The sequence below is a fragment of the Excalfactoria chinensis genome, chromosome Z, assembly GCF_039878825.1.
Source record: "Excalfactoria chinensis isolate bCotChi1 chromosome Z, bCotChi1.hap2, whole genome shotgun sequence".
Lineage (NCBI taxonomy): Eukaryota > Metazoa > Chordata > Aves > Galliformes > Phasianidae > Excalfactoria > Excalfactoria chinensis.
Window position 1 is genome coordinate 28,452,743 of NC_092857.1, and position 24,990 is coordinate 28,477,732.

A 24,990-nucleotide genomic window follows, 5' to 3' on the forward strand; every position below is an offset into this window, starting at 1 on the left:
TACAGACATCCTGTTATTCTCAAAAAAAAACAAAATAAACTTTCATTCATCTAGACATAAACTAATAAGATAAGACTATTATTTCATCAGATAATCTAACACTTCTAGGAAAAGTTTGTATGAAACAAATTTGGAAGAATTTGCTCTTGTTATTGTCAGTGTTAACTTACTTTGCTTGATGCAAATCCTTCTGAAATCAGTGGGAATTTTCGATGATTTTGAAACAACTTTTAGCTTAACTATCTTGTTTCACAGAATAGTACTAAATGTTTTTTTTGTTTGTTTGTTTTTGTTTGTTTTTTTTTTTAATGCATCTCATTGTGTGTACAGAACATGGCAAAAGGTATAAAAGAGACACAGACTGAGGCTATTTCCCTGTTATGGAAATTAATAAAATAGCTAAATACAATGGAAAGCTCCTAAAATGGAGAAGGACTCTTGGGAAATGAAAAGACTGGGAGCTGTCTTTGACAGAGTAATCACAAAATGATGGAGTTCTCAATGCCTGGTGAAGTTAGGAGAGGGGCCGGAAAAACTGCAACCTTGGATTTTGGGAGGGCAGATTTTGAACTGTTGCAGGACTCTGGTAGGGAGGTTCCCTTGAGATTCAGTCCTGAAGGATAAAGGGATCCAGAAAGGCAGATCACCCCTGTGCCACAAGATGAGCCAACAGGGAAGAAGACCAGCATGGGTGAACAGGGGACATTTTCAGAGGCTCCAGGAGGAAAAGAGAATTTACCTCCTGTGGAAGAAGAGATAGACAACTTGGGGAGGGTACAAAGAAGATCTTTGTTAGGATATGCAGTGAGAAAATTAGAAATGCAAAAGCCCTTCTTGAACTAAACTTGGCTGTTGGGATAAAACTCCACCTGGATTGCCACAAGTTTAAGAGGCTGGATGAGATCTAACCAGTGCTGCAGAGGGAGTTGACAGAGGTGATTACCAAGCCACTTTCCAGCATCTAATGATGTTCCTGGTCAACTGGAGAGGTCCCAGAAGTTTGGAGGCTTACCATTGTGGCTCACATCTACAAGAAGGATTGTAAGGAGGACCTGGGGAACTACAGGCTCATCAGCCTGACCTCAGTGCTGGAGGTTACAGAACTGATCTTCTTGAGTGAGAGGACATCACATGCACAGGACAGCTGGAGGATCAGTCTCTGCCAGCACGGGTTCATGAAAGCCAGGTCCTGCTTGACCAACCTAATCTCCTCCTATGATTTAGTGACCTTCCTGGTGATGTAGTGTACCTAGACTTCAGTGCAGATTTTGATATTGTCTCCCACAGTGTTCTCCTGGAGAAGGTGGCAGCTCATGGAAACACTCTTTGCTGAGTAAAGAACTGGCTGGAGGGCCAGGCCCAGAGAGTGGTGGTGAATGAAGCTAAATCCAATTGTTGATCAGCTATGGATGGTGTTCCTCAGGGAGTGGTATCGGGCCTGTCCTGTTCAGTGTCTTTATTGATGACCTGGATGAGAGAATTGAGTTTTCCCTCAACAAGTTTGCAGATGACAGCAAGCTGAGAGGAAGTGTCAATCAGTCTGGGTGTAGGAAGAACCCACAAAGGGATCTGGACAAGCTGCATGGCTGGGCTGTGGTCACTGGGATGAAGTTCAACAAGACCAAGTATCAGACCCTGCACTTTAACCATAGCAACCCCAGGCAACCTCATAGGCTTGGGGCAGAGTGGTTGGAACACTGTGTAGAAGAAATATATCTCTAAATTGGTTGATGTTTGTATCAGCATGAGCCAACAGTGTGCCCAGGTGGTCAAGAAGGCCAATGTAATCCTGGTTTATATCAGAAATAGTGTTGCCAGCAGGAGCAGGGAAGTGATCACCCCCTCTGTATGCAACTCTGGTGAGATTGTACCTTAGTACAGTGTTAAATTTTGGGCCCCTCACTACAAGAAACATAATAAGTCTCTGGAATGTGTTCAGATAAGGGCAACAAAGCTCATGAGAGGACTGGAGCATAAGTTTTATGAGGAGTAGCTTAAGGAGCTGAGATTGCTTAACCTGGAGATGATAAGGCTCAGGGGAGATCTTCTATTTCTGTACAACTACCTGAAAGGAAGTCGTGAGTTGAGCCATAGGATTTGGCCTCTTCTCCCATGTAATTAGCAATAAAATTTGAGGGAATGGCCTCAAGTTGCACCAGAGGAGATTCAGGTTGGATATTAGGAAAGACTTCATCACTGAAAGAGTGATCAGGAACTGGAACAGGTTGCCCTAGGAAATGGTGAAATCACAACCTCTTGAACTGTTCAAGAAATGTTTAGATGTTGTACTGAGGGACATGGTTTAGTGGGAAATATTCATGGTAGGTTGGATTGTTGGACTGGATGATCTCAGGAGTGTTTTCCAACTTTGGTGATTCCATGATTCTGTGTTTCTGTGATACTCCTATCTAGTCCCATCCCTCTGTTATAGATAGGGACACATCCCACTAGACTAGGTCATGCGAAACTCCATCCAGCTTAGCCTTGAGTGCCTCCAGGGAGGGGATATCCACAGTATCTGTGGGTGACATGTTACAGTATCTCAATACCCTCACAGTAAATAACTTCTTCCTAATATCTAAATCTCCCCTCTTCCAGTGTATAGCCATTTCCCCTCATTTTGTTGCTAAATGCTTTTATAAAAAGTCTCTCCTCAGATTTCCTGTAGCTCCCATCAGGTACTGGAGGGACAATATAATGTCCTCCCTACAGCCTTTTCTTTTCCAGGCTGAAGAGTGCCAGTTCTTTCAGCCTGTCCTCACAGGAAAGGTACTCCAGCCCTCTGATAATCTTTGTTGACCTTCTCTGGACCCATTCCAGCAGCTTGATGTACTCCAGGTAGGGTTTCATGAGAGCAGAGCAGAGGGGCAAAATCACCTCTGTCAACCTGCTGGTCATGCTTCCCTTGATGCAACCCGGGATACGGTTGGCCTTTTGGGCTCCAAACACGCATTCCCACTCATGTTGAGTCTTTCATCAGATGACAATCCCAAATCCTACTCCTCAGGCCTGCTCTCAAGCCATTCTTTGACCAGTCTGTATTGCAAGATTGGAGGAAAGCTCCCTTTTACAGCCTGAGAAAAGTTATGGCATAAGATGCAAATGAAAGGATTTAATGATCACTGTTCAGGATGAGGAAACCCCACATATTACATCTCCCAACTGTTTGCAATGGCTTTGATGAATGTCTTCTGAGTGACTTCTGAGTTTCTGTGGTCCTTGGAGCACAGCTTTCTTGAGCAGCCAAATGCAGTGTTTCTGCTGAGAAAATCCTTGAAGATACAAAAACACTGAATCACTGAGCAAAAAGATGGCAGACTTCACTGTAGATATGTTTAAGATTCCTGGGAATAAATAATCAAAACTGTGGTTACAGGATTCTGAGTTTGGAATGGCAATTGTATCTTGGAATTACTACTAACTATACCCTGAAATCATTAGTTTACTACAATTATATTGTCAATAGCCAGGAACATGCTCATGGGAATCAGATAGAGTAGAAAGCAATGGGTAAATTATGTCATTCTGATGTTCTACAACTGATGTAGCATGCTTCTGTTTTTTGCATCATCACAAATATAAAGTAAAATTAAAAATAAAATTAAAAAAAAAAAAAGATTGAAAAAAAACAAGGATACAGAACACTAAATGACAGAGGGATGGTGGATGGTAGAGGGAGCAGAGATAAATAAGGAGAAAATGAAAAGACTACAGGCTTTCCAGGGCAAAGGGGAAGGCACAGACAATGTATGACTAAGATTATTTATCATAAGGTAAATATAGAACAGTCATTTGACAAATGTTAGAAGTAGTGGGCAAAAGAATAAAGATATCAGTGGAGGAGATCAATTTTAAACAAATGATTTAGAGTTTTATATGATCAGTAATAACCTTCATGTACTTGTTGCCACAGAATGTTAAGGTAAATACCATCAGGAGGTTCATATATGAATGAGAAAAATTTATGACAAATTAATAAAAGGTAGGATAATAGAATGGATTATGACGGAAGGTGCATTAAAATCATCGGGTTCTAACACCCCTGCCCAAGACTCCATGCAAGCCAGTCTGACAGTGCACTTCGTTCCTCTCTACACCCAGCCTGGTTCTCAGACTCAAAGCCTAGTGCATACAATGAGGTGCAAAAGCCCTTGTCCTTTGCACTAATAACAATCTAGGTTTCATCATCAGTTCTCTGGCACTTGGTAACAGGCACCTGGTTCAATAGAACCAATTCTATGACTATGTGTCAATTGTCTAATACCACAAGTAAAAGCAGCCTAAGAACCCATTTGAGAGTTCTTGTAAGCAGCTGGCTGCGCACCAGAATCTCCCCTTGAGTACTTGAGTACTCCCCTTGGTGTTCAAGACCAGGTTGGACGGGGCTCTGGGCAACCTGATCTAGTAAAGACGTATGTTTGGTGGCCCTGCTAGGCAGGGGGGTTGGAACTACATGATCCTTGAGGTCCCTTCCAACCCGGGTCATTCTGTGATTCTGTGATTCTGTGATTCTGTGAGTATGGACACAGCTCAAGGTTACTTAATGCCAGCACAGAGATTCACTTGGGATGTGGTTACACTTTGCCAACAGATCCTCAGTAAGTGATTTATTGTTTTTAAGCTACACCAGCTTAGCTAAGATTTGATCTTGGATTCATGGCTTAGAAAGGACCTACTGGGTAAACGGAAAGGAAAGAAAGGTACATACAGGCTTCAGAAACAACTGCATGTCATCTGGGAAGAATAAAGGGATGCTGTCCAGACTTACAGATGTTGGGATCAGGAAAGGTGAGGCATAAGCAGAACTGAACTTGGCAAGGAATGTTAAAAAAATATGAAGACATTCTACAGGTACACTGTCCAGAAAAGATGGGACAAAGCGAGTGTACCTCCTTTGGTAAATGTCTTTTGCCTTAGTCTTTACTGGCAGCCAGGATTCTAATATTTCTCACATCCCTGAAACCTGAATCCCTAAGCCTCGAGGTGGGGACTGGGAGATTAAACCACCCCCCACTATAAGGGCAAAGCAAGTCTGAGATCACCTCATGAGACTGAATGCATACAAGCCTTTGGGACCTCATGGCATGCATCCCAGGGTTCTGAAGGAGCTGGCTGAGGTGTTTGCCAAGCCACTCTCCACCATATTTGAAAAGTCATGGATGACAGGTGAGATCCTGTATGACTCAAGGAAGGGTCAAGTCACTCCCATTTATAAGAAAGGGAGCAAGGAGGATCCGAGGAACTACAGGTTGGTGAGTGTCACCTCTGTACCTGGGAAGATCATAGAACAGATCCTACTGGATCACATGAGGAGTGAACATGTGATCTGAGACAGCCAACACAGCTTCACCAGGGGAAGGTCATGCCTAACCAATCTGGTGGCCTTCTATGATGGAGTGATGGCATGGGGGGACAAAGGGAATTCAATTTATTTTAACTACATCAAGATTTTATTTATTTATTTATTTATTTATTTTTAAATAAGAAGAACTGGTCTATGTAAAAGTAGACTTAATCTACCAGTTTATATCCTGAAAGCTATATGATGAAGACCAAAAATATCATCTAATGCGTTGCAGCTTTATGCATCTTCTGGAATCATTGCTTTTCTATAACACTATACATGTGATATCAAATAAATCATTAGGCTTACATGATACATTGGCACTGTTTGATGCTGAATTGTTCTAAAAAGAATGAATAAAACTCCAGATTTTTCAATAAAATAATTATAAAATAACAAAGCAAACAAAACTAGGATTTATAATTGGGCTTTAACTTGAAGTGTTCAACAGTTTTAGGATAATTTTTAGAAAGAAGACACTTAGATTTTCATTTTCTGAATTATACAAAATTTGAACATATTTCCCAGCAATCTATCTAGGTGAGGTACAATGAATGTTCAAGGAAGCATTTTAGGAATTAAAAAAACTAGTGGTAAAGCTAAAACCACAGTTCCACAGAAATGTTATTGGTAACTAAATATAACTTAGTTGAAAGCAAAATATAAGTAGTGTGCTTGCCCATGCTGCTAAGATATGAAACTAGAAGTCAACTACTTATTTAATTCACAGCATTTTACTATTTTAATCTATTATTTAGCTGTCATTTGATGTTGGGATTTTAAGTACATTTTAACATGTAGGATTATAGTATCAACACAAGATTAGGTTAACATTTGTAGAATTTGATTTTTGTAAAGAAAAAGAGTAAAAATCTTTCAGAAAGAAGAGAATCAGCTTGGAGCTGGAGAATGACATAAAGTTAGGTATCAAACAGATTTGTTTGTTTGTTTGTTTGTTTTGTTTTGTTTTGTTTTGTTTTAACTTTGGTTTCCAGACCTTCAACTCACAGTGACAGAAAGCAGAAAGTTTTGGAATTTAGATGTAGAACACATAAGTCTTATTTCAGAGTAGAGGGTTGTTACATTTTGGAACTCTATTCACTGTACGATTAATAGATTCATCAAAAAATAATAATAATAATAAATAATAATAATAAAGAGAAATGAAGGGAATAAAATATTGAGACCTTTAGTTTTTCATAACATCCAGTGCTCCTAGAAAGCAGCCTAAGAAAATTCTTTAACACTCAACTCAAAACAGGGCACTTTGTTCAAATATATGACCAAAAAAACCCAAACCCCTCCAAATCCCTCAGACAGATTCCTCCTTTATAGAATTGCATGTTCCTACACAGATAATTGCAAAGCAAAATTAAAAAATATTTCAGAGATCCTGCAGCATTTTTTGGAATATGTTTCTGATATGCAGCACTTTCATTTCTGCTGCTAGCTATCCATGAATCAAAAAAAAAAATTAGAGAGCACTGTCTGTAGCAGGCATTCTTTCACACAGCCACTATTCCAAAGCTATGTTATAAAGGTAAAAATTAATACCTGTAGGTCCAACTACATAAGCAAATAAACGCATCTAAAATCAAAGTGTTGTCAGTAACACTATTGCACGAACACAGACAACTCTCAGCAGCAAACAATAGCCCATTCCTGTAAAACTGAATCCCTGTAACACTCACTTTTACTTTTTTTTAAAATTTTCAGGAAAAAGAATTATTTGAATTGTACATGATGTACAACTAGCGTCAGTTATTGTCATTAATTGGTATCAATTATTTTTTTGTGCTGTGAATAGCATCTTTCTTTTCTTTTTTAACAATACCTGCTGTTAAAAGTGAAAGTGAAGTGTCCACTGATTTCCCATATAAGCATTAGACTTCCTTACATCTTTTATGTTGTTAGCAGCACGTAATTGTCAAGAAGCAAAGATAGGTGAAAGATCCACCCACAGACAAGTGCAAAGAGAAAAATATACGGACAGAAAAGAGTAAGATATTTTTTAACTAATAGATATTGAGAAGGAAAAAGAGTAACCTTTCCGTAGCTTATTCATTGCAAAGTATCACAATTTTTATCATAAGAAATCTCTGATATTAAATGACTAGATGCAGAAGTGAATTCTAGATTATAATGATTCAAAATATTGTCTATCACTTCAAGTGTACATTCACTATGTTTTACATATGGTTATTTAGGCTACTTTTCTATGCCACTGAGAAGGAAATTTTGGATAATAGAAGTGTTAGTATACTCAATTGGAAATAAAATAAAATAAAATCTATTTAATTGTCATAAAAAATATTTAGTTATATGAAATATTTCCTCAGATTCCACAGTTACCATAAAAGATGGCTGACTATTTTTCTATAAGGACTTTTTGTTTTTGGCTGATAGACTCACTAAAACTAAATGTGCTACCTGGCAAGAAGTCACTTTCAAATCATATTGCTCTTGTCTTCCTCAAAAGCTGCATATTTATTGATACACTTCAAGGAATTGTCCTGTCATTCTGTTAATATCACCGGAAAAGAGGTGAATGTTGAGATGAGATGAAATAAAAATAAATAAATAAATAACTCTACAAAGGCTTAAGACTTCCAGCTAAACAAAATTCCTATAAACATTACAATTCCTGACAGCTGCGTGATCAAGAATCAACAATGGCAGTAGCCAAAACTATACAACACTGAACCATGTAATTTACATCTTAGAGAAAATAAACGTAGTATAATGGTTTAGCTTCCAGGCAACAATACTATTAAATTTGCTGCAGCAGATTATGACATCATCTGAAACCCCAGGATACACTTTCAAGCCAGATATTGTGCTCATAATATGTATTGCTTTTCTAGTTAGTTTTCACTCAATTCATTGCAAGGATTATATTTTTTCAGAGGCTGCATGTGACATGCAGAAGTATGGCTACAGAATATCTGTTAGCCAAAGTAACATCACTTGTTGAACAGCAGTTATGTTATTCTAGGACATAAGCATGGAGAGATAAATAAATTAGTTGTTATCACTCAAACAATACCTGAAAATACTGATTATGTTTTCTCCTGACTTCTCTTATCCAAGATATCATTTCTGTCATATGCTGCATCTTGCCAATGCATGTTTCAAAAATATCTGTTATTTTAAAACCCTGCTGATGTTGAATTGCATATTAATTCATCCTGGTTCAATGAAGAAGGAGCTAAAGAATTAGGATGCAAGGTAAATAAAGGGATTGTGCACAGAAATTCAGGAGACAGCCCTAGATGGGAGTGAAAGCATGGATTTTCCCCCTTAAAAAATACAAAGGGGGGTATTCTATGATCAGAGCATTACTGCTTCAGCTCCTCAAGCTTTACTTCTCTGATAACCTGCCAAAAGTAATTCCACACCATGAATATTTCAAAGGAGGTGTAGCAAACTGCAATAAACTGAATAGCCATGAAGTGGCAAGAGTAATGATTAATACTATTTTTACAAACAGTTTACAAAACTATTTTTACAAACAAAGTGTTTGTATACACTTTGCTCGTTATACAAGCACTCACTGAATCTACTCAGGGAATAATGCAGACCATTAACATAAAAAATCAAGACAATATATCTTATTTTGTTAAGGTTAATACTCAGAAATGTCTAAAATGAGCAGCATCAGTCTCAACAGAGTTGTCACCTTCAAATATTGGTTTTATGTCATAAATTGCCTAAGAAAATTGTATCTTGTTCCATATTGCACAAGCCTAAATCTCTGCATGCAACAATATCTGTCACATCTGTTATGCAATCATACATGTATAACTTCTAACAGTTAACTCAACCACATAAAATTTCCCTTTATGTTCACAATTAAAAGTTCAAATTAAACACTGAGCTGATTTATTCTTATACACATGTAACAACAATTTTTAGTATATAAATATGTGTATACTATAAATATTATCTTTGAAACACTACATTATCATGAAGATATCAAAATCAGTGAAGCCAAGAATCAAAACAATTGCTTCTTCCCTGGTATCCTACTTTTATGTGATAAAATAACTGTTACAGCTGATTTAAAGAACAGCATGTTACAAAGACTTGGTGTGAACAAGCAAAAGAGGTGTAGCAGGCAACATTTTCTTCTGATAATAAGAGGGCTATATTTTCTACATTTAATAATCTTTTCTTCCTGATTTTAGCACCAGCATTAAATACCAAACCAAATACATTTTTAAAATGATTATTGTTGTATTTTTTCTATGGAGTTTCAGGGTAACTTTATACTGAAAAATCTGGTAAAACCTGTTCACTGGTAGATAAAGTAGATTGTTTTTCTTAATTTTCAGTGGGGGGGGGGGGGAGAAAAAAAAAAAAAAAAAAAAAAAAAAAAAAAAAAAAAAAAAAAAAAAAAGGACATAGGGACATCCTAGCAGTATCTGCTGTTTGACACTACTCAGGCTAATAGGTTATGTCTTTTGATAAAACCATCCCTAAATTATCGATAAGATCAGGTGGATGTTCCATATCCATTAGATATAGGAATGCTATTCACACATCATGGAAATCAAAAAATGAGATGTAGATGCACCTTTGCATCCTGAAGGCATGAGCATTTTCTCTTTTTTATTGAATATAATGAAATTTCCATTGCCATTTGAAAGATCTAAGTTTTGTGACTAAAAGGTGTAAGCGTAAATATTAAACATAGGTCAGTAGTCTGAAACTACATAGATTTTGATTTTATATTGACTTTATGGAGTTGTTGTCATCTGTCTTGTCTTCTTAACATGGTTAAGCATTAAACAAGTTTAGCAAAATCTGGTCTCTTTTTCTTCCATGTGTTTGACCAGTCTCAATGTCTTTATTTGATTAATCAGCTAGATAAATGTAGACATAGTTCCCTCCCTCAGTGCTCATTGTCAGAGTATTCCATCAAATGTGCTTTGTCATTTGTCACTGAACAGGTAACAGGTCACTCCGTCAGTTGTTTGTTTTTGGTACATAGTATTCTGAAAATAAAGAAACCTTCAAATTTAGCCATAGACTGATGACAATTTGCAATCACGCTCACTAGTATGATTGTTTGCTCTTGTGAAAGTTTTCTTCATGAATTCACAATGTTTTTCTAGTAACCACCAGTAACAGGGAAGTAAGTAGATGTATTCACATCCTCGTGTGCCTGAGATTCTATGTTATTAATGCGCTGACTTCTACTGATAGTGTTATGAAATCACTCCTGCTAATTTCTCAACTTCCATTTTCACTTGGTGACTTACAGTCATGCCTCTACATATTCTACATTCAGGATAGTGGTCCTTCCAGGTAGAAATATCTTGAAGACTGAAGATACGATCTAGGAAATTTAAATATTTAGATTATAGATAGCCTAACAAAAACTATACTCTTTGATGCTCACTCGATCTTCAGTATTAACTGTCATGCTTTGCAAATCTCGTCCTACTGCACTAAACCACTTGGTTAAAAAGATATGAACTAAATTTTCCTGAAAAAAGAAAGATAAATTGATCTCAATATATTGAACTACCTATACTAAATCTGCTCTTGTTGATTCAAGTAGTTCACAAGACTTGTATGTGCAGCTTGTGACAGAAGGTCAGGTTTCTGAAGCTCCAGAAACAAGTCTGCACAGGAGGTGGTGCAGGGAGGGCAGAAGGTGGGCCACTTTATTTTGGAAGCTGCAAGAATCAGCCTTCTACTGTAACAAAAATGATCCACCCTCTACAATGGCCAGGATGAAGCTGACACACAGAAAGCAGGATCAAAACTATTTGAGCCAGATGCATGCACCCATACAAATCTGATGAGGAGTGTAAGAGCTACCCAAACTTTTGGCATCAGGGAATTCAAGAATCTGGAAGTCACTCTAGGTACTGAGGGCAAAGGAATCTGTCTTATATGAAAGCATTCCCAACTTGATTAAATTGTCAAGCAAGTTCCCCGGCATAAGAGAAAATTGTCAGCTTAGTATCTATGAACTGGAGAGATAAGTGGTTCCAAATAATTGTAACAGTGTTCAACAGGTCCAAATGCAGGGTGCTATGCATGGGTTAGGGAAATGCTAGACATATGTACATACTAAGAGAAGAAATCATTGAGAACAGCCCTGTTGGGAAGGTCTTGGGCATTCTGGTAGTTGGAAACAAATGACATGAGCCAGCAGTGCGTTTGCAACCCAGAAAGACAACTGTTAGCTGGGCTGCATCAAGAGTGGCGGCGAGCAGGCTAACGCAGGAAACTGTTGCCTTCTACTTCCAGTTTGTGAAGCTTCACTTTGACTACTGTTTCCAACTCTTGGGCCTCCAGTAAAAAAAAAAAAAAAAAAAAAAAAAAGATGTTTAGCTTTTAGAGTGAGCCCAGATCAGAAGTCTGAAGGTCTGAAGTGGCCCTCCTACGAAAAATCTGAGGGAGCTATAGTTGTTCAATCTGGATAAGAGAGATCTCCAGGGAAACTTTTCTGAAATGTTACATTACTTTAAAAGGAGATTATGAACAAGATAAAGACCAGATTTTTACAGACTGATAGTGATAGTGCAAGGCACAAAACAAAAAGAGAGAATATTTAGATTAGATTTCAGGAGGAAATTTTGTACTTGGTGGTTGTAGGGGAAATTGGTAATCACAGCCTGAACGTCTGATTAATCAGCTAAGGCAAGTGTCAGGTCAGCTGTGGGAGCACAGGTGAGAGTAATTTAGCTGTGCTCCCAGAAGGAGTGGAGCTTGACTCCACCTCCTCTAGACCTCATTTAAGGATTGACCACCACTAAGGCAGCATCTCTTGGAGACTGCTCCCTGGTGGAGATTGCCTCAGCATTTCCCAGTGAAGGTATCCATATTGGTGAGTTTTCCCCTGTAAGTAACCTTTTGAATATCTGTTACCATCTTTGTATCATTCCACCTTACAGTGGTGATCCAGTGGAATATTACCCAGAGATGTTTTGGATGTCCCTTCTTTGGAGGTAGTCAAGGCCAGGTTGCATGGAGAGATATGTAACCTGATTTAGAGGACGGTAATTCTTTGTACAGCAGGGGAGTAGGATCAAGACTGTCTTTAAGGTCCTCTTCAAATCAAGATATTTTATGATCCCCTGATTATATGCTTTTTTTGTTGTTGTTTTTTTTGTGTGTGTATTTTGTTGTTGTTTTTCAGCTGTTACTGTTGTCTAATTGCAGATAATGCATCCATTTTTGTACTATGATTAACAAGCTGAGTACAGTTAGTGCATAGATATAAACGCAACATTTGTAGAAAGGTGTGTCATTCAGAAAAGCACAGACTTTTCTGAATGCAAATAAAATTTGGAATAACTCTGTTATTCACAAATTGAAATAGAAGAGTTAAGATAAAAATTGCATAGATGAGTATGAAATTCATGGCTGTTCCACTCTTACCATTTGTCCATCCTCATTTCTATATAGTACCAAAACTTCCATTTTCTAAGACATTTAATAATAATAAATCTACCCAGAAGAGGAAAAATAATTACATTAGCATTTACTGTAAGACAGGTAGTGTCTTTGTAGCCAACTGCATAAACACAACTAGTCATTGTAAACTGTCTTCTCATTAAAAGTGAAACTTAAACATTTATAAGAAACTGTTTTTGTCCATAAAGTTGCTCTTAAGAAGGCTGAAAAGTTGTACAAAAGCAGAGAAATATAAACATAGAAAACAGTGGTCATGAGCAAAGCCCAAATATATGATAGTTTTAACCCTAAGTCTTCTAGTAATTTTCTTCCCTCAATGCAAGTGATAAAGCACACTAATTCTGCTGTTTTTCTCCCCTTATTCCACTTGTTTTGTTTTGGTTTATTTTTGTTTCTTTTTTTTATAGCCTTTGATTTTGAAACTGATGTTTGTTAAAGCAAGTGAGATGATTAATAAGTATTTCATACATCTGGTATTTTCTTATGAAAGACTGGTGAACTTATTTCAATTATCATACCACCAATGAGGATGCAATCTGTTCAAAATGGCTGTTTACGAATGGCTGCTTTGGGTAATGGCTGTTTTCTTAGTGTGGGAAATAAAATATAATATTATTAAACAGAAATATGCAGAAAGATGTGTCAACTTATCCATCTTCTTGATGTTTATAGGCTTAATTTTTTTATAATGTTTATTTTATTTTGTGGGACCAAGCATTAAAGTATCATTCATCTGAAAGGATCTAATTTCTTCTTTTTTGTTGCTTTTGTTTTTACTTTAATGTCTTCAAATATTAACATCCACAAATTCATGTGCAATCAGTACAGAAAACCTTTGGTAGGAACTCTATCAATTTTGTTTAGGCAAATGTGCTATGAGAAAGATAATGAACCAAGGATGAGTATTTGTTTATTTGTTTGGTTTTTATAGGTGAGATATGATATATTTGATCCACAAGGCTAACGCTGTTTTATTTTCTAGGGTTTTTATTGTTTTATTTTATTTTTTTAACAAACCATCTGTAAAATTTCAAAATATCGTCAGATTGATAATCTCTTAATAACTTGTAGGTGGGAAGGCACAAAGTGCATATGTAAGATAATACAGATGAAAGGGAAGACATTAATGGTGTGAAGATTTTGCACATGAAATAATCAGCGTGCATCTTAGATACATCACATAGTGTCAGAAAACACTGCAACACAAATACATCCTACATTTCATTGAAAAACAAACAAGCAAACAATAACAAAAAAACCACCCTATTTTTGGAAGCTGAAACTATCATAAAATACCATTCTAGGCCTCCTTAAAAAATATTTCTTTAATGGTTAAACATATCAGAACACTTCCATAAACAATTTATACTTTGTTCTGTTTCAGATACTCAAATATTCTGTAACATGAAGATTTGTCTTCTATTAAAACAATTCTGATGAACATGAGAGAAAAGCATATTTCTTCAAATCATAAAAGGGTAGTGAAAATAAGTAGTCTTGTAGGAATGTTAAGAGCTTTAAAAATTAAAGAAGGAAGATGAATACACAATTTCCAACTCTTTATTCTCCTGCTGAGTGAAAATTTCTTGCAACTGCCAGTACAGACTCCACTACTTCTAAGTGAACTAGTTAACATTTTAAAAATATCAAAAGGGAATACTTCCTTTATCTTCCTTCTGATCAAAAAAAAAAAAAAAAAAGGTTGGGGGGGGGGGGGGGAAGGAAAGTAGATTAAGTAGTTTAATACGCCTGTGTATCTTCACTGGGGCAGTACATGAATCTTGCATACTACCACTGACTTCTCCTTTCTTAGAGCAATTGGCAGCTTTTACCAGGTGTAGCTCCTCAGAGTAAATATAGCATTAGTTCTGTAACTGCTTTGATACTACTCCTCACATAACTTATTTGTTTTTTCACCAGCACTTTAACACAAAGCATTAGATTTGGATTTTTCACAAAGGACTGCAATTCTAATTACTTGAAATTGAATAGTCTGAAAAAAATACAAAAGCAAACAACAGAAAGAGCACTCTAAACACACCAAGTAACTCTGAATTCTGCCTTTGAAAATCTTGGGTTTAGTTCCAGTTCTGCAAATTACTCCATATGTACCAGTTTTATTTATATAGAACCACTAGCTACACTAATGTTTTCTTGAACTGCAAGGTCTCTAAGTAGCAAGGCTGTCCAAAATGATATCCTTTTGACTGAGTTGTGCTTTTTGTGTGTTCTTTTGTTTGTTTGTTTTGTTTCTGAGATTTTTTTTTTTAAACTGCATAGCTAAACATGCTGGAAGGGCAAAGAAGGAAGAAAAGACCACTTATAAACAAGTGGTGAATTGAATTCATTAAACTTATTTGTTGAAACAATTTAATGAAGAAAAATACTAATTATATTATTAACATCTAGATTGCAAGTAGTAATTAAAAAGACAGTTGCTATGCAACCAAAAGTATTTTTGTGATAGAGTGCACAGATATATTTGTTAAGTATTTTGGTGTTTTGTTTTGACCTTTTTCTGTCACACACCTGCCCAGACTGTCTGTATAAATACATTTGTTTAGAATGATAACTTTAAAGATGCATACAGGATTAATAAAAAGAAAAAAAAAAAAAAAAAAAAAGCTTTATTTAATTCAGTTAATGTCTCGTATTGTGTTTAAAAGGTTAAGAGTAAGGAATTTATGAGATAAAAATACATATATAGGTGTATATCATCATGTATATGATTTGTATTCTGGTACATCATCAGCTCAAAAGACTTAACTTCTGTCCCAAATGCAGGGACTGATCCTATAAGACATGGGAACATCAATTTTTGTAATGTGTGTATGAGCTAACCTTGCCCCATCCTGGAGGTCTTAAATTGTTAAATCCCTTAATTTTATCAAAAAACACAAATAGCTGTTGGTTGTAATAACTGGGAGCAACTTTTAATTAAATCTGCAAAAGTGGTGTGTAATTTTGCTTGTTCAGGTGTACCTAGACAAAGATGCAGCTTCATTCATATTAGATTTTCAACTTTTACGCATTAAGATCTCCACTGTGATCATCTGATAAAAGGAAAGGGGAGACTGATGTACAGCTACAGATTGACATGGAAATTTTATATTGTGCGATATACATATATTTTTCAAGAGGCGTATGCACATCCAGCATATTTGTGTGGTCCATATTCATATGTTATGGCCACAAATTGTACCAGAGAAGGTTTAGATTAAACATAAGGAAAAACTTTTTCTCTTAGAGAACAGTCAGGCACTGGAGTGACCTGCCCAGGGACCATCCCTGGCAGTGTTCAAGATGCATCTTGATGAGGAGCTAAGAGGTATGGTTTAGTAGCTTGTGGTAGCAATGGTTATGGGAGGACGGTTGGACTAGATGATCTTGTAGGTCCTTCCCAACCCTGTGATTCTATGTTTCTTTGATATTTTCTCTACAGGAAAAGAACATAATCCATTGTCTCAGTGTGCTTTGAAAACGAGGATATACAGTTTGCTGAATCTGAAGGTCTCTACGTTGTGGTTAAGGCACAGTGCCTGACAACCTGGTATTTCTCTGCTGCAAGAGAGACAGTTCTGCTTTTGTCCTTCATTTCTCAGTCATATGAAAATCCTGAACATTGTTTGCAGTTGTTTCAGTTAGTCCTGTTTTTAAATCAGTAATACCATGAAAACAACAGGTAATTTGAACTGGATCTGACTGGCCTCTCACCAATGCTGTATCACATTGCTACCTCATTCCCAGGAGCAAAGAATTTTCTTTCTGTCACTCTATAATGACCTATGAGCAGAAAGGCATAGAAGATTTATACACCTGAATACAACTGTAGGAGTAACCTCAGCAGAAATGCTGTTAAAAATAGATTTATTCTTTTTTTCTTTCCTGAAATAAACATAGTTAGAAAGATTTAGTCCCTTAGCAAGACACTGAGAAGATACTACCTTTGATTGAAATTTACTCTTGTTTGGGATTATTTCCTGAAATGAGGTGAAAAATTTTTTACAAAATAATATCAGATTAATTTCCTGGATGATAGACTGTTATCATCATAACTCAATCTGCTCACTGAAAACCAAATTCACATATATTAGTAAAGAAGTGATCTATCATTAGAAAAAAAAAAACAAACAAAAAACAACAACAAAAAAAAAACAAACAAAGAAAACATTCTTGCACTTATCCTACACTTACACGTTTTTATTTCTCTTATAGTTCTTACTAATTATTCTTGAAAATAGATGTAACAAAAGTGTTTTCAACAAATGACAGTAATGAAAGAGGAGCATAACACAGGGCTGGGATCATTTAACTCTCTGTAAAAAGGGTTAAAAAAAATACAGCTTATTTTTCTCTTTTATATGCTATAAATATACATTTCTATTAAAGTACATTCAAAAAATATTTTACATGAGTCATGTCAGAGGAAATGTTGATGTCTAGAATAGCAGCAGCTCATAAAAGTATTTTCACAAAGTAGATGTTGTACATAAAAAAATCTTTGGGCTATGAAATTAAAAAAGAAAAGAGTAAAATATATGTTTCACTCAAATAAGCAAACTGTATTTAAAAAAAAAAAAAAAGTTGGTAAAAAAGACCAAACTTACATCAAGAACAGAAAAAATATTATAAATGAGGAAAAAATACATCTTTTGTCTATGGGGCTGTTAAATCATAGCTTCTGTAAGTGTCCCTATGCTATCTTCTGTCTAGCATTTACATCTACAGTAAACTGTTGTCAGCATAGTATGTTTGTCCTAAACATTTGACATTTTACAGAATGTAATCTAGATTGCATAATTCCACAAAACCATAAACATATCCTGAAGGCATGAAGTTCCACAACAGAAGTTAAATATTATGAATGTTGTCTAGTTTTGTTTTAAATGAATTACTGATGGGGTAAGATTGCTTAGTAAAGTATGGAACTCCAAACTATTACTGCAGTACTGAATTTAAAAATTTGAAATATCTGTATTAAAAAAATCCATTTTTCTACAGACAATTCCACTGAAACAAATGAATTTCTCAACACTATGATGTAAATTAATAAAGGTTTCCAGCACCGAAGATGATCTTAAATATACTTAGTGTGTAATTTGTGCTAAACACTGTTTTTTTGCAAATCTGTCTAGATAAAGCAGGTTCAGCACCATCATTAACCTGCAGTACCACCTTCTATCCAGCTTGGCATATAGGAAAATACAGAGGTCTGCAAAGACAAAAGTGAGTTCCACTGGTCACTCATTACAGCTCCTTAAAGAATTTCTGTCATCGTGAGATCCAGATGATACATAAAAACAACACACAAGAAAATTTCAAATATGGTATTGTGCTTCATAATTATTGGCAAATCAAGAAACATAGTCATTATTTCTACACAAACATTTTATCCAACAAACCACTTGCAAGAAGTGGATCATAAAACTTCACTGTAAACCATCATAGTGAATTAACTACTAGATAAAAATCATAAAAGGGCTCATAAATAAGCTAGTTGAATGAAAACAATTAATTTCCTACCTCAACTTTTTGAATTCCCACTCCTGTTAAAAAAGAGAAAACAAAGCAGATTTCTGAGTAGGAAGCATTTGTTTAGCAAACGTTTCACTTACTTATAACAACACAACAAATTTGAGAATAAGAAAAACTATAGGCTTTCCCCTATATCATCCAAATGAAGGAGAACATACAGTGTATTCCTGCACATAGCCTCAATCTGAAATAGGTCTTTGTAACTTATTAAGGCATTTTTGATAACAGTTGACACACACAAATTGAAATATATATATTTACTAGCAAAGAAAACATAAGAAAATCTGTGATCCTGTTTGAAAAATACACATGTTTAAATCTAAACATATTTCAATGTGTTTATTGAAACAGTCACCTGCCTGCAGTTTTATTCCTGTCATTAAATAATTAATGATCTCCATGTCCAAGATTCTGGGAATTCTGATGTTGTTTTGGACCTTATTGCTACTGTTACACTCACTGTACAGTAAATATTTTGCATATACTATGCCTATTGGTAAAATTAGGGGCAATGGTCAGGAAAGAGAAACTGTAAAATATACCTTTAACAATATTTATGGAAGTTAAATTTATTTACTCTGAAGTACAATTTCATGAAATTTAAAATAAATAAATAAAAATTTAAATTTAGTTAGCCACCTAAGAATTCCTGGCCTATTTATCTCTCAAAACATTCTATTGCTATAAGAAGCTTACTATCTCATCTTTAATTACATACTAATGAAGAAACAAGAATATCTTAATGAGGTCTGAAGAAAGGTGGGTTTTGTAAGGCAAGGGCAAGTTTTGAACAGAGAAAAAAAAAAAAAAAGTATACACAAAGTAAAATTTAGTCTTCTTATTTTGATGTTGTTGTTGATGTTGTCATCAGACTCGATCAAACATAGGACACTCATATCTAATTGCATTTTGCAACATCAAATCTAGTTTGTCAACAGATTGTATCATCCTGGGATTTTATTGTTTGCTATATATTAAGAGTTTATTTAACTCTTCTTTAATGTTTACTGTTAGATGATAAAATTCTGGGAACTGGAACATTTCTTTGGTATATTTTTGTGGGTTCGGGAATACGGAGAAGGATTAAATGTTTAGTAAGTGACTGCAGGTATTAGTAAATTACTGCATAAAATCTCTATACAGAAAATAATATAATAATAATTAGTCAAGAAAACAAACAGAACCACAAAACATGTGATCAGCATCACAATTATTTCTGTTTTTTTAATTTTATTCTGAAACAGCAGTTAATACTCGACAACATCTTCAAATCCAGATTTTTATACTGCAGTTAGCAACAAATGGTTGTAATTTAATCTTCTGTGAAACAGTGCCCTCAGAAGTAGCCTGCAGGAGGTTCAGACTTCTACTGAAAACTACTCCATGTTTACATTTAAATGAAACAGATGAAGACTATCCTCATTCCTATTAACAACTCTGCAGGAGATCAACAGCAACAACAACAAAAAGCCTTTGCCTTTATATATTCTCTCTGTCTCAATGTAACTTAAGATGTAATAATGTCAGAAAAATCATCAAAGATCAACAAAAAGTAGAAAGTCTGTGAAACTAGAATTTCATGTTTTTGATGACCTGTGCTAATCTTGCCATCGTGAAAATCTTAATTTCATCACATCTATTCAAACTGTTGATTAGACTCAATGAAACTTATCACCACCCAATATCAACTCTCAAGAGTATTTTACTGAGTCTTAGGGATTTTTCTGCATTTAATTACTTGCTTTAGAAATGCATTCAATAGTCTTTAAAAACACTCCTTTCACATGTGGCTGAGAATGTAGCTGAACATTTTAGCAAAATTAGTGAAATAAAATCCAACAAACTTCACTAATCTTTTAGTACTTCCTTTATTGAATTCTTCTAGTTTTGTTCCAAACTCATATTGTGAGATTGCTAAACTTATTTTTGTTACTTGAACTTTAGATCGTGCCTATTTATTTATTTATTTCTGCTTGTTTATTTGTTTGCTTTCTTGCTTGCTTGCTTAATCGTTGTATGCTTAGAACCAGGGGGAGCTGTTACTGAAAAGTTATTTTTGTGGGATGTGGCGGGTACATTTTAAATCAGCACTGTAACTGTATCATAACATTGTTACACTGTTACATAACATTATCACAACATTGTAAAATCTTAGGAAAAACTGCTATTATGAAAATGGAACAAGATCATCTAGCTCAATACCATCCTGTGTATAGATCCCACTGATTTCTAAGTAATATAAGACTGAGAAGGTTCCAATAGTACGCCTGAAAAGTTAAAAAGCAACAGCAAACTCACTCATTCACTCACTCACAATTGATCAAGCAATCAATCAATCAACTAAGTAAAATTAATGGTCAGTAGCATGCTAGTGACACTTCGGAGATACATGGCTCAGTAGCTACATTCTTGGTTTCATACCAGAGAGCACAGGAAGACATGATAATTATCCTCATAGAGGTACAAGTAAATAATAAAAAAAACTCACTTAAATATTAAGAGGCACATTTTGATTTTGTGTTTTTTTTTGTTTTGTTTTGTTTGTTTTTTTAATTATTATTGCTATTATTATATTATAAAAGTATATAATATAATAATAATTATTTTATCTTAAGGGAAAGTATCAAACTACCATGATTCAAAAATGCTCTGTTTAGCAAGTCAGGATTCTTCCATCTTTCCCTTCCCACTCCAGTACATATTTTAATCTTGATTTATCCTGATACAGACCAGATCTTAGATCTTTTCTAAAGCAGAACCATACTTTGTTTTTACTTAGATTAGCCAGAAAATCATAGGTAGATAAGTGTGGAAATCATTTTTAATTCCAAACTATACCAATTGTGGTTCTACTCTTGGTCAGAGCTCCACAGAAATGTTTTTATGCAGTAAATTACAAAAATAATTTCAGAAGAAATCTTTCTTCACTAGAAACAATTTTAATATTTTACATACTCTGTTACTGAAATATTGACTATCAAAGATTGAGATTACAAAAGTTTTAATGAGATAATGGAATACATGGAATACATTGGGAGATTTTACAATATTGCAGTAGAAAGATAAATAGGGCAGACTGCGTGTTGTATGTTTTTAGATTATATTCCTGACCTCTTCATCAATCAGCAGATTTTAATAGGGTGTTACATCATCTAAGTTATTTTATTTTGTTCAAATTTCATTCAAGTGGCTGATAGTCAGCCCTCATTGAGCCTATCAGTTAACAATTTCATTTTCTTTATGGAAAAGTCTGTTGGTCTCATTATTGTCATGTATAGCCTTGTAGACTTCAGACTTTGTTGGATTAGCCTGAATACCTTCTGAGTTTACATGCTAATTGCCTGCTCATTGCATCACAAAAAAAAAATAAATAAATAAATAAAAATAAAAAAAAGAAATTGTAATTTAAAATTCTAAAGACAGCAATGATTTCTCAGAATATTTTTTTTCTCCTTAATGCACCAGGAAAAATTATATATGTATATATATTTCTTCCTATCTATAACTTTTACTTCTCAATTACATTACAAACACACATGTAAACACCATTAATATCTGTCCAACTGTAATCAAAGAGTGAATTCACGATCACTTTTTTGAGATGGAATATCTATGGGGTCTGAAAATATGAACTTAGAGATCATAAAATAACTGGATTATGTAGTTCCCAAGGCACTAACATTCAAAAAGTCATAGACATTAGAGGTTCTGTGTGAGAGGGGAAAAAAGGAAAAATCACTCCTATTTTTAAGAAAGGGCCTCACCTCTGGGCCTGAAAGATCTTCCTGGATGACATGTTAAGGAACACGCAAGAAATGCCAGTGATCTGTGACAATCAATGCAGTTTCACCAGTGGTAGATTGTGCCTGACAGTCTTGTGGTCATCAAGGATGGAGTGATACCATCAGCAGACAAAGGAGCAAACAACATGTTCTACCTGGAATTCTGCAAAGCCACATTCTTTTCTCTAAATTGGAAATAGATGAATTTGAAGGGTGGACTATTCATTGGTAAAGAAGTTGGTTAGATGACAGCAGCCAGAGAATTGCAGTCAATGTCCCTGTGTCCAGGTTCAGGCTCATGATTAGTACTGTCCCTCAAAGATCAGTCTCAGGACCTTCAACATCTATAGCAATGACCTGGTTAGCAAGATTGAGTATAATCACAGAAATTTTTAGGTGACATCAAGCTTAGTGTTCTGATTGATGCAGGAGGAAGAGATGTCATCCAAAAGGAGTTTGGCAAGCTTGAGAAGTGAATACACATGAATGTAACAGTGTTCAACAAGTCCAAGTGTAGGGTGCTGCATGTGAGTTAGGGCAATGGTAGATGTTTGTAGACTGGAAGAAGACCTTATTGACAGCAGCCCGGAGGAGAAGAACTTTGGAATTCTGACAGACAAAGAGCTAGATATGAGCCATCAGTGTGTACTTGCAGCCCAGAAGCCCAAATGTGTTCTGGCCTGCATCAAAAGAGGGATGGCCAGCAGGGCAAGGGAGGGTGATTATTCCCTTCTACTCTATCCTCATGAAGCCCATCTAAAGTACTGTAACCAGGCCTGAGGCTCCCAGCAGAAGAAAATTGTAGAACTGTTGGATCAGGTCAAGAGGAAGACCACAGAGATGATTAGAGGTCTATAGCATCTCCCCCACTAAGAAAGGCTGAGGAAGAGGGATTTGTTCAGTTTAGAGATGAAAAGACTTCGGCGAGCTCCCACATTGCTGCCTTCCATTGTCTGAGGCATACATATAAACAAGATAAACACCAACTTTTACACTGGTGGATAGTGATAGTACAAAGAGGAATTGATTTAAACTAAAACAGGAGATTTAGATTACATATTAAGAGGAAGGTATTTACTCAGGAATAGTGAAACATGGGATCAGCTTGCCCAAAGAATCTATGGATGATGCACCCCTGGCCACGGTGTATGGGGCCCTGGACAACCTAATCTCATGAGTGGCATGAAGGTTTAGATCTAAATGATCTTTAATGTCTTTTCTGGCAATGCTTAGAAGTTTAACATAAAGAGTGAAAAATCACCATCTGGTTAATCATTCGGATATTAACAGATCTCAGTGTGTCTTTTTAGTTTCATTCTTTTCTTTTCCTTCCTTCCTTTCCTTTTTTTCTTCATCTTTGTGTGTGCATGCGTGAGTGTGTGATTTGTTTGTTTGTTTGTTTTCAGAGGGGACATGTTGTTTTTTGTTGGATGTTTATTGTTCTTTGCTTTTTCTAATCAAGTATAAATGTTTTTGAACAGGTTCATTTTGTCTAATGTTCAACTAAAATAGTTTCAGGTGTAATCTCACCTGTTTGTAACATGGGAAACTCTTATTATCAGTGGCTAAGTAATAAGGAGGTAGATTACCTAAATACATACATATATGTGTATACATATATATATGTAATATATACATATTATATATACATACAAAATTGGCCTGCTGTTTTAATATTTAAGATATCAGATATAAATAACTTTCAAGTTTGGAGAGCTGCCAATGTTCATGAATTACAATATCTAGGTCACTGCCTACTTAAAAGATTGTTACCTTCTAGCTAATGTTAAAACCTGAATCAGACATTTAACTACCTCCTATGTTGAGATATTTTTGGTATACCATATGTATTCTTTTTTGTGCTGCAGAAAAGCAAATAAGGGAAAAAAACTCACAAAATAATATTTCCAATAGAATAGTCTATCAGTAAGCAATTAAAACTTGAATTCCACATTGTATTTATTTGTTTTATTAAATTTAATAAAATGTTTGCTTTATCTGAGTCTTAGTTACACATCTCTTTTGTGTGCTTGTGGGTTTTTTATTTGTTTGTTTGTATTACTTTATATTATTTTTATGCCATGACTGACACAAAAATATAACAGGTTATGTTTCTAAAATCAGTATTTTAATTCTCAAAGCAAACTGGAAAATGTACTTAGGTTACATAAGAGATCTGGAATAAAAAGTTCTGTCACTTCTCTTAGCAAAAAAGGCTAGACCAGTCTCAAACTCTCATGAACTCTTGGAAGCAAAAATAATATAGAACCTGTTTAATTTATTTATTTAATTAATTTATATATTTTTATATGAAAAAGAACTAGATCTCTCAGTAAATCAAAGTTTCCTTTTCAGTTCTTGCAGCAAAGTCTACTGATAGAATATTCCCATTGATGACTTCTGTGTTTTATTTTTTAAACAGTTTGGCTAAGCAAAGGAGAAAGAGAGCCTTTATCAGAAAAATTCTTTATAAAAGACAATCATATATTTCTAAAATTTATGGATTCATCTGTCTGAACTGGTTAATTACATTGGAAAGTATCAAATAGATGTTAAATTTGCATTAGGAGAATAAAGGGAAATTGAAAACAGTAATAAGATCAGAAAAGTTATCAGCTATCTTACATGATGACATTGCCTGGCTTGTGAAATCTAAGAGCTACATGAAAATTATGACACCACCACGAAGATTCATCGGTAGGACAAACACATCAGGGAGACAAAGAAGCTCTGAATCATAGTCACTAAGCTTTATGGAGTTTATATGAAAACAGGGGTATACATTAGACAGTAATATATTTATTACAGAAAGTGTGACATAAGCACTGAGTTTCTAGAATAGCTGGAATGTGTGCCTGGAACTGAAATCTAAACAGAATTTAGTTCAGTCAAAAG

At 35.2% G+C, this 24,990-nt stretch overlaps 1 protein-coding gene across 22 annotated transcripts in view; it reads right to left on the bottom strand.

Annotated features, from left to right (window-relative positions):
* Nucleotides 1-24,990, bottom strand: part of PTPRD (protein tyrosine phosphatase receptor type D) — a 1,083,558-nt gene that overhangs the window by 516,399 nt on the left and 542,169 nt on the right. For all 22 annotated transcript variants that reach the window (XM_072360023.1, XM_072360013.1, XM_072360012.1 and 19 more), the window contains one exon: nucleotides 18,302-18,324. The gene's annotated coding sequence lies outside the window, so the exon portion shown is untranslated. The remainder of the gene's footprint in view (nucleotides 1-18,301; nucleotides 18,325-24,990) is intronic.